The sequence below is a fragment of the Anabrus simplex genome, chromosome 1, assembly GCF_040414725.1.
Source record: "Anabrus simplex isolate iqAnaSimp1 chromosome 1, ASM4041472v1, whole genome shotgun sequence".
NCBI classification, from domain to species: domain Eukaryota; kingdom Metazoa; phylum Arthropoda; class Insecta; order Orthoptera; family Tettigoniidae; genus Anabrus; species Anabrus simplex.
In genome coordinates this window covers 1,084,248,730-1,084,262,704 of record NC_090265.1, presented here as the reverse complement: position 1 = coordinate 1,084,262,704, position 13,975 = coordinate 1,084,248,730, and positions in this window count along the sequence as shown.

The following is a 13,975-nucleotide window of genomic DNA, read 5'->3' as shown; positions in this document are numbered from 1 at the left end:
AAAACAGGTTTTGAAAAACCTTTAACAAGTAATTGAAAACCAGGCCTTAATCATCGACACACTAATTCTGGCCTGTCGAAATACTAGGTTGTAGTTAGGTAATGTTCGTAAAAATCAAATGAAAAAGAAAAATTAAAATATATATAATCAAATGAAACATATTAAATATAGTTGAAATAATTAGATGCATTCAATTGGTTAAAATGAAAAGAAAATTATGCTCCCTACTATATACAACATTTCAAATTAGAGTTTCAAATTAGAATGTAAAAACGCAGTGAAAATAACCAAATAATTAATTAATTAATTAATTAAGATCTGGAATCCTTTCTTAGTGAGCTGGATTGCTCCTCAAAGTTACCAAAAATTCTATCATTTAATCTTTAATTCACATGTGACTAGTGAAATGAATATCACTTTGCTGAAAACTTAACATCCGTGTCCATGCACAGTAGAAAATCGTGTGAGAAAGCAATGTTTGTTTTCTTAGGACTTCAATTAATTCATAAGTTTGAAAACTTCCATGTTCGTTTCATATTTCACAATGTCTGATCTCCATATAAGCAAATTCAAGTCCACTCTAAGTCGTAATTAATCTCAAATTAATTCTATCATAAGGCTTATGTGGCTAACTCACTCAATTATTATCTTAATCCATGGTTGAAATTCAATTTAAGTGCGTATCTGGCTGAATGTAGCATTGCCAAGTGTACTTAACTAACTTTCCAACAAATTATACCATAAGTGGAAAAATTGGCATATTAGAAGACTCTACCTTCATCTAAAAGTCCATATATGAATGAAGTCACCAGTGATGTGTCAAACTGCTCCCATAAAATCATAAATTAAGTTACCGTGCGTGAGAGTACTTAAAAATGATCGTAGATAACTCAGTGAAGGCCTAAATATTAACGTTATTCGCCTCTTGGCTCAAACGATGAATCTGCATACTCAAATAACTCTGTATTGATGGCATTGAGATCGTATCCTAACCTATTTTGTGTATCAGGAATAAAAACAGCAATTGAAAACAGTACGTTTCAATATATACCTTAGCATGTGCAATTTACACATACTATCATCTCTCAGAAGAATACTATGACCAACCTTCCAAATAACAATAACAATCACCATCACAACTTAACATCAACTCATATTATTACTTCATTCACCATTTAACACTTCAAATATCACGTACCATTCATATTAGTGCGTCTCAAGCACTCATCTCATCAAATACGCTGCATATGTGCCATAACCTACACATAAACACTGACTGACAGAGCAAATGCAACACCAAGAAGGAGTGGTTCGAAAGGGATGAAATGTGGGGAAAAAACAGAGACGGCACGGACGAATAATTGATGTTTATTTCAAACCGATATGCAGGTTACACAATGCGCACGGCATCGACTCAGTAGGATGTAGGACCACCGCGAGCGGCGATGCACGCAGAAACACGTCGAGGTACAGAGTCAATAAGAGTGCGGATGGTGTCCTGAGGGATGGTTCTCCATTCTCTGTCAACCATTTGCCACAGTTGGTCGTCCGTACGAGGCTGGGGCAGAGTTTGCAAACGGCGTCCAATGAGATCCCACACGTGTTCGATTGGTGAGAGATCCGGAGAGTACGCTGGCCACGGAAGCATCTGTACACCTCGTAGAGCCTGTTGGGAGATGCGAGCAGTGTGTGGGCGGGCATTATCCTGCTGAAACAGAGCATTGGGCAGCCCCTGAAGGTACGGGAGTGCCACCGGCCGCAGCACATGCTGCACGTAGCGGTGGGCATTTAACGTGCCTTGAATACGCACTAGAGGTGACGTGGAATCATACGCAATAGCGCCCCAAACCATGATGCCGCGTTGTCTAGCGGTAGGGCGCTCCACAGTTATTGCCGGATTTGACCTTTCTCCACTCCGACGCCACACTCGTCTGCGGTGACTATCACTGACAGAACAGAAGCGTGACTCATCGGAGAACACGACGTTCCGCCATTCCCTCATCCAAGTCGCTCTAGCCCGGCACCATGCCAGGCGTGCACGGCTATGCTGTGGAGTCAATGGTAGTCTTCTGAGCGGACGCCGGGAGTGCAGGCCTCCTTCAACCAATCGACGGGAAATTGTTCTGGTCGATATTGGAACAGCCAGGGTGTCTTGCACATGCTGAAGAATGGCGGTTGACGTGGCGTGCGGGGCTGCCACCGCTTGGCGGCGGATGCGCGATCCTCGCGTGCTGACGTCACTCGGGCTGCGCCTGGACCCCTCGCACGTGCCACATGTCCCTGCGCTAACCATCTTCGCCACAGGCGCTGCACCGTGGACACATCCCTATGGGTATCGGCTGCGATTTGACGAAGCGACCAACCTGCCCTTCTCAGCCCGATCACCATACCCCCCGTAAAGTCGTCTGTCTGCTGGAAATGCCTCCGTTGACGGCGGCCTGGCATTCTTAGCTATACACGTGTCCTGTGGCACACGACAACACGTTCTACAATGACTGTCGGCTGAGAAATCACGGTACGAAGTGGGCCATTCGCCAACGCCGTGTCCCATTTATCGTTCGCTACGTGCGCAGCACAGCGGCGCATTTCACATCATGAGCATACCTCAGTGACGTCAGTCTACCCTGCAATTGGCATAAAGTTCTGACCACTCTTTCTTGGTGTTGCATTTGCTCTGTCAGTCAGTGTAAAAACATTATCCTTACCGTCATAGTATCAAAGAAACGTGCATCACAATACTAAGCTGTGCTACTATACTTCGTCGTAAACATTCCCTTGCTTGCTTGCTTGCTTGCTGATGCTTATGGGCTGTGTCTACGACATTTCACCCAGTCAATACTCCCTTACTCATGTAAAAACACTAGTATAAATGAAAACTTCAGTTCAATAATTGATGCTTGAGCTTGCAAGTAGAAAACACAAAACACTGATCTTCACTATATCACATAATAACCCTAGTTTGCTAGAGCAGACTGTGCTCATACGGGAAACTTCCAATCTTGCAATCACACTTCTTCTAAAGTTTCACAAACACTAATAATCCAAAATAGCACCCTCAAGTAATACACTAATGATATGAGGAATTACTCAAATGGAACCTTCAAAAGCATGAGCAAATCTCACCCTATATTACAGACAGAATTATAACACGATATTGGCTTCATCTAGAAACAAATTTAGCACTCTAATAATCTCGACTGTAGGATTACAGAGCAAACAAGAAACACTGGTTGGAAAGACCTGCTTGAGTCGCTTGAGATTAGTCATAAGTTTTTTACGGGGGTTGGCATATAACGAACATTCAAATAAAATGTGGTTGGAGTCGCCATTACTAATATTTGTACCACACAAACAGTTTGTATCCTGCGTTAAATGGAAACGAGATCTATATTGTGGTGTAAGGGCATGATTAAACCGTAACCGAATGATGTTAATAATATGCCGTCTAGAATATGATCCTCATATAAACCATGGTTTAACCAAAAGTGTTGGTTGTAAATGATAATAGAAGTTACCTTTGACTTGCGCAGTCTGTCTCCAGTAATTCTGCCATTCTTGACGTCCATCCTGTCGGATAAAAACTACATAATCAGAAGCAGGAACAATATTGTTAGTATTCGGAACAGGAAGTCTAGAAGCTTGTTTTGCAAGATAATCTACTTTTTCATTGCCTTCGATACCCACATGCCCTGGTACCCATACTAAAGTTATGTAAATACCGACGTTGTCAAGCATATAAAGGAGACTCTTGACATTGTATACATACCAATTATAGGATAACTCATACGAAACCAAAGATTGTAATGCACTCAGCGAATCCGTATAGATTGTAACTCGTGTATATCCCTGTCGCTGAACAAAAAGTAAAGCTTGCTGTATAGCGAATAACTCCGCCGTAAAAATCGAACAATCACTAGGCAAACCATATTGTTCTTTAACATTTAGAGAAGGTATATAATAAGCGGACCCAACTCCATTAATGTTCTTTGCTCCATCTGTAAAAATGTTTATGCTTCGTGGAATATTGGAAAATTTCACTCTTTTAACAGAACAAATCTCGGTCACCTGCAGACAAGTAACGTTAGTAGAGCCATTACGTATAGGCCATATTATTTGAGGCTTATAATAAGAAACCGGATAGGGTATTAAGTTAACACTGTGTATTAAGGTATACTGTTTCGACTTCAATGTAGTAAAAGCATGAAACAGGACTGGCAATCTTCGTAAACCCTGACGCCGTAAGGAATAATACTCCGAGAGTAACTGTACCTTCGGAATTAAAGGATGACTTGTTAAAGAAAAGCAAGTATTTTTCTACGTACTTGTAGGGGAGCTTCGCTGGATTCAACTAAAAGTGCATTGGTAGGTGTGGACTTTAAAGCTCCAATACAGGAGCGTATTGCTTTATATTGACAAGTGTTAAGAATATTCAAGTTAGTATACGATGCCAAGTCAAAAATATGTGATCCGTAGTCCAATATCGATCTAATAGTGGTTTTGTACAGAGATAGCACCACAACTGGATCTGCCCCCCATTGCCTACGGGTTACAGCTTGTATTACCTGATTATACCGTTCACTCTTCGAACGCAAATATAAAAAATGATGTTTCCATGTAAGTTTTTGATCGATAAATAACCCAAGATATTTATGGTGACTAACCACGGGTATTTCATACTGATCAAAAGCAAGTGGCGATCGGTCATAGGTTCGGTGATGTGTAAATATCATCGCTCGACATTTCGCTATGGAAAGATTTAACCCATGGGCCTCTAACCATGTTCTAGCTTCAGGAAGCGTGAAACTAATATGTTGTCTACAGAGCTGTAAATTTTCATGCGTATAATAAAGCAAAAAAATCGTCAGCATACGCCTGTAGTCGAGCATGACGTAGAATGACCGTTTCGAAATCTTTCATAAAAAGAGCGAAAAGAATACCACTCAGAATATCGCCCTGTGGCAACCCATTACTTACCTGCCGGGGCTGGATTGTATAAGGTGTCGATTTAAATCTGAATGTTCGATAAGTCAGAAGTTGTCTGAGAATGATAATAAATCCCTCAGGAATCTTAAGAGTTGCAAGTTTTTCCCATAATATGTTCAAAGGTACGGAATCATAAGCCCGTTGAATATCAAGGAAAACCGCTATGGTACTATGTTTTCTATGACGAGCTACTGTAATAGTAAATCGATAACAAAACTATTAAATGCATCAGATGTACTGCGTCCCTTAAAAAAGGCATATTGATATCGAGGCGTCAAGTTATAGTATTCTGATACCCATATGATTCTTCGAAGTAAGATCTTTAGAAAGACATTACGGAGGCACGAACCGAGTACTATACCGCGATAATTACTTACCTCAGTGGGTAACTGCTTATTTTTAAGAATGGGAATTAGAAAAAATTCATTCCAACTAACCGGTGTACTATGATTGCGAAAAATATCATTATACCTGTTTAATAATGCCTTCTTTGCTCTAATAGGTAATAATTTGAGCATTTGATATGATACATTATCTGGACATGGGGATGAAATTGAGCACGATTGGAGTACTGCCTCAAATTCCTGATAATCGCAGGGTTGTAGCAATACGGAAAAACGTGCGTCTAGTGGGTCTTGGGAATGAACATACTGTGGTACAACAAAATCTGGCGTCTCTCTAACAAGAAAATCAGATAATACCTGACCTGGGATGGTCTTGGCAGGGGAGTGCTGCGTAACTCGTGTAATTGCCCTGATAGCATTCCACAAGTCTGCAATTGGAACCTGACGCGTGAAGGACGATATAAACTCCCTCCAAGCGACACGACGTTTTTGATGGAAAATTCGGCGAGTTTGTGCTATGTGTCGTTTGAGCCGGAAGTAATTATCAGGTGTTGCGTGCTGCCTATATTGTTGAAAAAGCACTTTGCGGGTTTGAATCAGCAAATGACATTCCTCATCCCACCACTTGACATGCGCAGGTTTCCTAGAAGATAAAGGGGGTGAAACGATGATGGGGTGGTGAAGATTAATATAATCTGTTAAAATCTGCAGTAAAGTTTGATATGAAAAATTATTTTTCCGGTATTTTTTGTAACGCACCCTCAATGTAAGCGGTATATATTTGCGGTTTAAATCTCCTCGAAGATCGAATCATGTTATTTTGAAATGTGTGCGGCGGTGGAGAAAAGGGTCTGCCTACACCATAAGAAATAACAATAGGGAAATGATCACTGGAATAAGTATCACTCAAAGTATGCCATGTAGTGATAGACACCATATTTCGCTTACACAATGTTAAATCTACTGCGCTAGGAGGGGCAGAAGGCGCAGTCAAACGCGTAGGAGAGCCATCATTCAAAATAGCAAGAGCATGGTTATTTACTGCATTAAGGAACTGTGTACCTTAAAGTGTATCCAAATATCCTCCCCACAGTGTGTGATGAAGATTAAAGTCCCCAAAGATAAAAACATATGGTTCGGTAGTAAATTGTTGAAAGAATTGGTTCCATTGTCTCTCATTAATGGAAACTTCAGGAGGACAGTAGATATTCACAAGTAAAATATGCATATAATATAATCCTATAACATAGGTATGGGGTATGGCCTGAATATTCGAATGAATGCTATATGTCACGGACGAGTGGACCAAAAAGGCAACCCCACCGTAACCGGGTCCATCATTACGTAAAACTTTGTAATTAGGATACGCAATGCGAGTCTCAAGATTAAACCAAGTTTCTTGTATGGCTAAAAAGTGAGGTACTGTTTCCTGAATTAATTTAAATAGGTCATGACGTGTGTTCATGAGACTTCTAGCGTTCCATTGAGTGATTCTGATCATAGAATTGAATGAAACTGCAAACCTTGTCCCTTAACTGGAATACATTATGGGCTAACGCGGGGTGATCACCCAATAATTGCACCAATTGCTGAATAGATTGATAAAGACCACTTTGAAGATATTCTCTTTGCCTATGAAATGACGAAAGCGGTTGCGCCATTGAGGCGCTACTCGTGGCAACAGGTTCGTCCAAAGGTGCCTCCATCCGCCGGCTTGCGCCATTGGAAACAGGTGTAACTCTAGAAGCTGCCATCTCCATGCGGGGAATCTCTCTAACCAAATTATGATAACCATCCTTATCATATCCTGGAGCTGGTACTGGTCTCGGTGATTTTAAAATTACTTGTGTGAATTTTCTCTTACGGGGATTCGACTGTGTAGGAGTCTGCTCCTCCCCAGTTAAAGGGGGAAAATTTTTGGAATTGTCTACTACATTATATTCACTAGGTTGGACTTTTTGTACAGCGTCCTTGAACGATAAGTTCTGATGGCTCATGATCTTTTTAATGTGGACTTGCTGTTGGTGAGTTGGACAGTCAACATCTCCAGTTGAATGGGTGCCGCGACAATGCACGCATTGCAGGAAAGTTTCCGTACAGTTCGCCGTAGTATGGTGCAATGCACATTTCCCACACCTTGGACTTGTCGCTCTGCAATGCTTATCAACGTGACCGTACCGTTGGCATTTTTTACAGAGGATGGGAGCTAAAACATATGCCTCCACCGCTAAATGCACCTGATATAATGACACATACTGTGGAAGTTTCTGCGCACGAAAAACGACTTTTATAGATCCAGTAGGGACATACTGTGTTCCTTCTTCGTTAACAATTCTACGGTTCAAACGCTTTACAGATTTTATAGCAGCAGGAGACTTTAAGTGCTTTAATATAGCATCCTCTTTCAAGGTCTTCTCTACTCCCCTGATAACTCCTACCCGCAATACATTAGAGCTCGGTATGTATGCCCGTAACTTAAGCTCAACTAATAAATGGTGTTTCAAAAATGAATTTGCCTGTACGGCATATACAAATTCTATTTGTACCCTATTTCGTCCCTTGCGGGCCACTGATTTTATTCCTGGAATATTTTTCTCATAGAAAATTCTACCCAAGGTCATAGGATGCATGTTACCGACATTGCCTGTTGCTGTGGACTCCACAAAGATAATGAAGGGTCCATAATGAGTACTAGGATAAAGTTCCTGCGACTCAGTCTTCGAAATCGAAGCACCAATCTCTTTATTCACCACCGCATTTGGTGTATTCGATTTACTCACTGTACCACTATTCTCACTTGAACTATCATCCTCATCCTGGTCCATTTGAACTGTCTCTTCCCGAGCAACGGTGAGGGTTGAAGGATCAGGAGATTCCTCACCACCACTTTGCTCCCCCATAACGTACGAATTACACTCGTAGAATCACTACTCAATACCGTCCACGCTACCTCTTCACAGCGACTGTCCACTCAACTGCACACTAGCACTGCTAAGAGGGAACTGTTGTAAACATTCCCTAAATACGATCTCCAAGCTTGTTATTCTGTTAAAGCCATCACACATGTATATTAACCTTCATATAATACTCTAACACTTCACTGACAACGATTTAAAAATATCAACCACTTTCTCTAACACCACATTGATAAATTTGCGAACGGCTTTCACTGGTATTTTACGCCTATATATGGGATTAACGGTAACTTCAGATGAATACCTACTTCCTTGTAACTACACTTGAATATCATCTACGCACGCACAATGTCACAAATCATATCACACATAGCCAAAAAAATAAAGGTTTCTACTTACGAAAAACGACTCATAGGGGACTTAACTTTGCTTAATGGGTCATGCCTCCCATCTCGCTGTTGTTCATCGGGAATGGTAGGCCTCGCTCCATGGTTCTGCTTAGGTAATCGGGCCCATCTCGTCCTCTCAGCTGATTACCAACCCTCCTGGGTCATCAATCTCGTGAAGCGCCACCATAGTCGGAGTAGCCTTGCTCTTTTAGAACATCATAGTGGTCCCTAGTACGTCAGGAACAGAATAATACAATGCATTAGTTGATATTGACATGCTGCAATTCGTTTCGTACTGCCAATGATATAGGAATATATGTGCTCTGGGCCGTCTAGTTTGACTATAACAGCTCTAAATGTGCTATTATTTGTCAATTCTCTTGCTTGTTGGACGAATGTAATTTTTCCGTGCTTTTTAGAATTGCACTTTACAGCTGGTTGAATTCCGCTCTCTACGGTGTGCAGTATCGGACAAAATATAATGCTTCCAAGTCCAACCGTGACGTAGTAGCTGAACAAGACTTGACGATTCCTTATCGCTGGTCTTAAATTTCGCGTATATATGTCAATCTATACAATTGACGTTGAGCGGGCTGCCGCGGATTTAATTCTCCTCCAATAATTGATCATAAAATCAGATAACTGGCTTGTTTCTTTACTCGATTCCGTCCTATTTGCTGCAGTGCTGAACTGAGTCTAGTGTTCTAACAGAAATCTCTTTTTTTAATAATTAATTTAAATAATCCGCTTCTGTCATTCTTTTCTCACAGCCTTCTAAGAATGGTTCTTTCGGTGACTACCGGTTGAAAGGATTATCTTTTCGGCTCGTAACGATGTTAATTGCTTTCATATTGATCTTTTAATGGCTGGAACGCCATTTTTGTTCCTAATGCTGCAACTATAGAACGGTGAAATGGCACAATACATGTATAGGCTTTTCTCTAAACTCCGAGGTCCAGTGATTACATCCCACCATATAGCATTAGCGTGAGAAAAGGAAATCTGGCCGTAAAATAGGACCAAATCCACATGTTCGACACAGCTCGCAGATCTTGGAAAAGCTGTAGAAAAAGAAGTATTTTTGTTTTGTGTATTTTGTTCTAATTTTCTTCATGTAATGAATCTAAGGTAAGAATACTTGACAACTAAATGTTAAACCTAATGTGATGCGTACACTAATATTTTACAATATTGGAATTTGCTTACAATGTTTTGTCTCGAGGAAAGCGGAAGAAATATTTCCATAGCTGAACAAGTTCAAAGCTATTGTAGCCAAAAACATCACAAACCTTACCAAACATGGTTCAGTGCTTCAGTGACTGTAATTCCAAAAACTGTTGTCACCCGATAAATTACATTTTCACGGAAATGTTCTTCTTAACGCAAATCCAAGATCAAAATTTCACACTGCATAAGATGATCGGTATTACTACTACTACACTCAGTTTTAATGTCGTCCCGTTAAATGCGCTGGCAATAAATGTCGTGCGATATCTCGCAAAGTGTCACGTATTCTCTATAGTATATTTGGATACGCTCACTTAAAGAATGAGAATGGCGGCTCCATAAGTAACATTCGTATTGTGACCTCCCTAGATTGACCATCATTGGTGTTCTGTGCTGACCAGTGTGTCACACCAAAGAATCAATGAGAAGATGATCAGTCCAGCAGTTAGGTTAAGACCGACTCAAATCCTCGGACCGTAATATAAAAAACATGGCGGCCGAAGTAGCCGGATTGGTAGTATTGGCTAACACGAAAATATCACGTACATATTATATAAACGGCGGTAAATTAACATGATAAATGTAACATCATAGGGAAAATCACTTTTACACGTATGAAAAAGCTTCGCCAACAAGAATCACATATAGTCTACTAGAAAAGAGACCAACGAATTTCAATTCGTCAAATAACTCTTTTTCTTAGATTTCATTTCACTTCGCTGGATAGATGAAAATACATAATAAAACTGTTAAAATGGTACTTCTAACATCATTTTGAATGTTCCAAAATAAATGTCTTTCTTTCTTTGTTTCTTTCTTTTCCTTTCTTAATCTGCTTACCCTCCAGGGTTGGTTTTCCCTCGGACTCAGCGAGGGATCCCACCTCTACCGCCTTAAGGGCAGTGTCCTGGAGCGTGAGACATTGGGTCGTGGGATACAACTGGGTTGGATGACCAGTACCTTGCCCAGGCGGCCTCACCTGCTATGCTGAACAGGGGCCTTGGTGAGGGATGGGAAGATTGGATGGGACAGACAAGGAAGAGGGTAGGAAGCGGCCGTGGCCTTAAGTTAGGTACCATCCCGGCATTTACCTGGAAGAGAAATGGGAAACCACGAACAACCACTTTCAGGATGGCTGAGGGGGGAATCGAACCCACCTCCACTCAGTTGACCTCCCGAGGCTGAGTGGACCCCGTTCCAGCCCCCGTACCACCTTTCAAATTTCGTGGCAGAGCCGGGAATCGAACCCGGGCCTCCGGGTGGCAGCTAATCACACTAACCACTACACCACAGAGGCGGACTCAAAAAATAAATTAAGGTACGAAATTCCTCGATTTATTCACTCTCATAAGAACTGTGAAACACAGTTTGTTGCCTTAGTTTTGAAGTGGTGGACAATTTCTTAAATTCAGCACCCAACGAATAGGAAGTACACCCGAAATAATAATGTTATTGGCTTTACGTCCCACTAACTACATTTATTACGGTTTTCGGATACGTCGAAGTGCCGAAACATAGTCCTTCAGTAGTTCTTTTACATGCTAGTAAATCTATTGACATGAGGATGACGTATTTGAGCACCTTCAAATACCACCGTCATGAGCCAGGATCGAATCTGCCAACTTGGGGTCAAAAGGCCAGCACTTTAACTCAGCCCATGTACACCCGAAATGATTGTTAACCCAAAGAACGGCCCTGCTAATATTAACATAATATTGATATGTGGCATAGCAGCACTTCACACAATGATAGTAACCTTAGTAATGAAACGTTCAAACACTAAAGATATAATAGGTTTTTACCCATTAAAGGACATGAGTGCAAAAACTCTATTGACTAAATATTGATATTTAACCATATGCACGAGCTTCAGTTCGGCGCAGTCTGCTTGATAACAGATAACCATAACATCAACCGGAATGTTCTTGGCAATGTAAAACCCTACTTTACAAACCCAGCTAATCCCTATAAGTCACTATTTGTTCCATGTAACAGTATACAGATTGCTCCAACTGTCACACTTATAAGTTTTGTTACGCTCCAAGATCCAGCCAAACATTTCCGCAGGCAAAGCACAGATTATTGTAAAATAAACTTGCATCTAAATCACTCGAGATTTTGAAGCACATAGACATCAATTATATTTTATCTAAATTATTTTTTTCGAGGAACACGAATAGTTTGGAAGTAGAGAAATGGCTTCCCTAACCTTGGACTTATTCTCAAAATGATGTTTGCACGCTACGGTTTTGTCATGGACTTCAAAATAATCACGATGTTCAGTATATTCCTAATCTATTTCTATCTTAATGCTATATTCCGCAGAAAACTTAAAAATTGTTGTATGGGAGGCATTGGCGTAGTTAGACTAAAAACTGGTCCACCTAGTGCACTCATGTTCTGGGTAAAAACACGATCAAAACAAGCATATTCTCACATTTACTGCGTATAATTACAGATCGTATGTGTCCACTGACTCATATAAATACACTCGCACACTTATATTGTACAAAGAAACTAACATTTATCGACAATTTTCATAAAATTACACAGACTACATACCATAACAACAAACCAAAACGAACCCAGATTTCCAACAATTCCGGCTACTCGATTCGCCATCTTTGAACGATCGAGAGTAGCATTAAGGTCTGAGGATTGAAGTCAGTCTTGGTTAGGTCACACCAAAGTTACACCACACTACGCCACACTTAATAGGGACGTACTGAAACACTACCAATAGACGTCTCACGAGTGGTACACGGTATGCGCTTATCGATCGTCATTTGTTCCTCTATGTATTTTATGGAAGATGGCTAGTTTTTGATGTTAAAGTTTTAATAAAACGTAATGGCAGAAAAGAAAACAAGAATACTGTTTTGGCTGACTATTACACTATTCCAATGTTCCATAATCAAGGTCAATTGTATTCGTACCATCAATTTCCTAAGGAGTCCTTCCGTAAAATTGGTGGTATGCGCTTCGTAGACAAGAAATAAAAGTGTGACTCATAATATCAATACATGCTCAAAGCATGTTGGAGTTGAAGATTTTGTCATTACTGAAACGAGTGAATGAGATAATTAATTCTAATTAAGAAATAATTTTATTATAAGTTAGTGACGTTCTGATTAGTAAATACGACTTATTTCAATCATTATAGCCGGGCTGAGTAGCTCGGACGGTAGAGCGCTGGCCTTCTAAGACCAACTTGTCAGGTTCGATCCTGGCTCAGTCCGGTAGTATTTGAAGGTGCTCAAATACGTCAGCCTCGTGTCCGTAGATTTACTGGCAGATAAAAGAACTCCTGCGGGACAAAATTCCGAGACATCGGCGTCTCAGAAAACCGAAGAAATAGTGTGGGACGTAAAAACAATAACATTCTGTATTATTCTCCCTAACTTATGCGGCAGCGCGCCGGCCTCTCACCGCTGAGTTTCGTGGTTCAAATCCTAATCACTCCATGTGAGATTTGTGCTGGACAAAGTGGAGGCGGGACAGGTTTTTCTCCGGGCACTCCGGAATTTCCTGTCATCTTTCATTCCAGCAACACTCTCCAATTACATTTCGTTCCATCTGTCCATTAATCAATGCCCTAGAGGAGTGTGACAGGCTTCGGCAGCCGGCACAATGCCTATCCTCGCCGTTAGATGGGGCTTCATTCATTTCATTCCTGACCTGGTCAAATGACTGGAAACAGGCCGAGGATTTTCATTTTCAGTATTATTCAATAATTTTAAATGAAAGACGGAGACTTAAGGAGAACGCTGTACCTTCGATATTTTCATGCAGTGGCACCAGCACCTTGCAAATAATCCCGAGAGCAAGAAGATTTAGAAGTAGGGAAGCAGACATAACATCGCGTGCGTTGGTGTACCCTGAATCACAGAGTGACCTATAATTTGACACTGGTGCACCATCAATTCCAGGTTTCCTGAACACGAAATACCGTACTGTAATTAATCAATTCCAAATTTAAAATATTTATATAAGCCTTATAATCTGAAACAAGGTTTGGAACTGGTGCGCTGAAGGAAAATTCTATTCAGTAGTACTGGATGTAACCTCTGGTACTGCAGTCGTACCAATATGTACAACTCTAACCTAAAATATATAT